General features: G+C 54.9%; 1 pseudogene; it reads right to left on the bottom strand.

The window, feature by feature from the left end:
* Positions 1–230: 230 nt before the first annotated feature.
* On the bottom strand, positions 231–1,498 carry LOC133424228 (uncharacterized; annotated as a pseudogene).
* Between the last annotated feature and the right edge of the window lie 1,733 nt (positions 1,499–3,231).

Raw genomic sequence — 3,231 nt, 5'->3', positions numbered from 1 at the left:
ATACCGCTGAGATAGACTTTGATGGTCTGTCTTAATAGCCATTACAGAATGGGCGTAGGTGATGTAGCTAGACAAGGTGATGAGGTCAAACGATGGGAAGGTTATGTTGTGTCTAATGTGAAATTGACGGAAACTTCTCCAGGCGGTCCAGTACGCTGATAAGGTAGTGGGTGATAAGCTGTTGATGATGGCATTCTGGGATTCGATGATCAGATGTCTTAGGGCTGGGTTTATACGTTGAAAGTCAATGCAGAATAAGGAGGAAGCGGTGTTGGAGAGGGATCCGCATGTGGGGCCAAGCTTCTGAATTTCTGGAATGAGAAACGAGAAAGAGAGTCAGCGATGGTGTTTGAGTGACCAGGGACGTGCTGCACGGAGGATGTATTGATGTATGACTGAGTGCCAGACTAGGCGGCGCATGAACGGCATGATGGATGTGGAGTTGGAGCGTCCTTTATTGATTATGTCGACTACTGCAAGGTTGTCTGAGTAGATGAGAATGGACTTGCGGGACCATTCGTGGCCCCAGAGAATGGCGGCCACTGTGATGGGATAGATCTCGTAGAGAGCGGAAGAAGCCGTGTAGTGTTCGTTTGCAAGCTCTGAGGGCCATCCTGCTGCAAACCATCTGCCGTCGTAGAAACCCCCAAAACCGATTGAAGGGGCAGCATCGGCGTAAAGATTGATATTGTGGGGGTGAGCCATTTGGTCATCATAAAAGAAAGTGATCCCATTCCAGGTGGCAAGGAGGTTGAATTGTCTAGGGAGATGGGAGACAAGAGAGATGGAACAGCGGAAGCGATGGATAGCAAGTGGGAGATGAAGGCCCGCCCTTGGGGAATAATGCGCATGGCAAAATTGAGGTGGCCCGGGAGGGAGAGGAGTTGGCGTTTGGTGCAGCCTGGGGCTAAGAGGAAATTGGAAATGAGAAGACTGATTCGGTTGAGCTTTTCGGTTGGAAGAGAAGCCTGAAAGAGATCTGTGTCGAGAGTGATTCCGAGGAATTCAAGGGAAGTGGAGGGGCCCTCCGTTTTCTCGGCGGACAATGGAACCCCGAGTTCGGAGAAAACGGAATGCCGTGGTTGTTGGAGAGGATCCAGCAGAGGGCCTCTGATAAGGTATCGAAAAGTTTGGGGCTGCTCTTGCAGCCGAAGGTGAGCCTGACTGCGAAGTAGTATGCACCTCGCCAGCGGACGCCGAAGTATTGCCAGAAGTCTGGGTGAATAGGGAGAACCTTGAAAGCGCTGGTGATATCTGCTTTTGAGAGCCACGACCCTTTCCCGGCGAGTTTAATGAGGGCGATGGCGTGGTTGATGGTGGTGTAGTGAAGGGAGAAGTCTTCGCTTGGAATCAGGCTATTGATGCTTGGGATGGAACTTCCATGAGGCGCTGAGAGATCGACGATGATACATTTCTTTCCTGAGTATTTCCTGGTTGCAATGCCGAGGGGGCTGATTCGAAAGTTCGGGAAGGGGGGATGAGTGAATGGGCCGATCATGAAGCCTTCTTTAACTTCCTTGGCGGGCAAGCGATCGACTGACTCCGGCTTTTTGCGTTCGAAAGATGAGGACGGAAGTGAGATAATGCCGGGGTGGAAACCTTCACTGAACCCTTTGACGAGGAACTTAACGAAGCACGGATTAGGGTGGTTGCGAAGTGCCACCCCTAAAGCGGGAATGTTGATAGGTGTAGAGAGATGCTCACCTAGTTTCTGCGAAGTTGGGTTGTGCGGGCAGGAAGGGGGGGGGGTGTCCGCCGCCGCACTAGGAGCAGACGTGGAGGAAGCGGCACTGGGACATATTGCAGCCGGTGTCGTTAAAGTTGTTGCAAATGGAGCGGCCTCCTTGATGCATAATGGGCCTGCCTTTAGCATCGATGCCCTTGGTTATGGGAATGCTGACGGATGGGGTGGATGATGTGTGCTTTGGAAGTAAGGGTGCTGGCGGCGCTGCTGACGACAACCGGGAGAAAGCTGAAGGTCTCGCTCGGGTGGAATGAGGCCCGGCGTGGGCGGGAATGGAGCAGGATGAAGCTGGGTGCGAAGCGGCACCGCACAAAGAACATGTTAGGGCTGTGCGGGCGGCGAAGATGCGGCAATACAGTTCGTTGTCTAGTGTGCCCCAGTATGTGGCTTCGTTGAACTGCTGAAGGCGAGCTGCAGCTTCGGAAGCGAAGTGGATGTGGTAAAGGTAGAAGCCGTTGCCTCCGAAGCGGAAGGCCAGATTGAGGATACTGGATAGATAGTCGTCCAGTTCCTGGCGACAGAAAGGAAAAGTGGAGCACATGACGTCTCTGCATACGCGTTCTCTCTTTACAAACTCGGTCGGTGTGAGCTCTTTGGAACGGGTGGATGACTTTCCTCTCAGGTGGAGGCACCCTTCATGGTCTTGCAGCTGTCTGTCTGCGGGTGGTTGGTGGAGGGAAGGCATGAGGAGGAGTGCGAGATTAATGTAGTTACCCTCTATTATTTGTTTGTGAACAAAACAATATTCCCGCCCTTCTCCGGAACTGGAGAAGGGCGGGAAGCGAAAGCATTGGGATGACGGACGGCGGGATTAGCTGTGGACAGGGTGAAATGATTAGTTGCCTGCGGGGCCGGAACGGGTTGAGGAAGGAAACTGGGTTGAAATGCGGTGGGAGGGAGGCCGGGTACCGACATCCCGATGCCTGTGGCTCCAACCGAGGGAACCTGCTGGAACTGATGGAGCTGGGAGGCAGAGGATCCTGGCAATCCAGTGCCGAGAGCCCCTTCAGCCGCTGGCAGTTGAGGCTGCTGGAAGGGCATGGCAGGGGGTGCTAGCATCCCGGTGCTAGTGACCCTGGCCGAAGTTAGCTGTTGTAGGTTCTGGATGTGGGCTAGGTGCTGGAGGTGGGCAGCGGGGGGTGCGGGCATCCCGGTGCCAGAAACCCCGGCCGGATCTAGCTGCTGTAATTGCTGGAGGTGGACAGTGGGGGGCGTTGGCATCCCGGTGCCAGTAACCCCGGCTGAAGTTAGCTGTTGGAGGTGCTGGAGGTGGGCTAGGTGCTGGAGGCTGGCAGCGGGGGATGCGGCAATCCCGGTGCCAGTAACCCCGGCTGAAGTTAGCTGTTGTAGGTGCTGGAGGTGGGCTGAGGGGGGCAGTGGCATCCCGGTGCCAGAAACCCCAGCCGGATCTAGCTGCTGTAGTGGCATCCCGGTGCCAGAAACCCCAGCCGGATCTAGCTGCTGTAGTGGCATCCCGGTGCCAGAAA

This window comes from Cololabis saira, chromosome 3 (genome assembly GCF_033807715.1).
Source record: "Cololabis saira isolate AMF1-May2022 chromosome 3, fColSai1.1, whole genome shotgun sequence".
In the NCBI taxonomy this organism is placed as follows: Eukaryota; Metazoa; Chordata; class Actinopteri; order Beloniformes; family Belonidae; genus Cololabis; species Cololabis saira.
The sequence above is the reverse complement of the archived record's forward strand: the minus strand, read 5'-3'. Positions and strand labels throughout refer to the sequence as shown.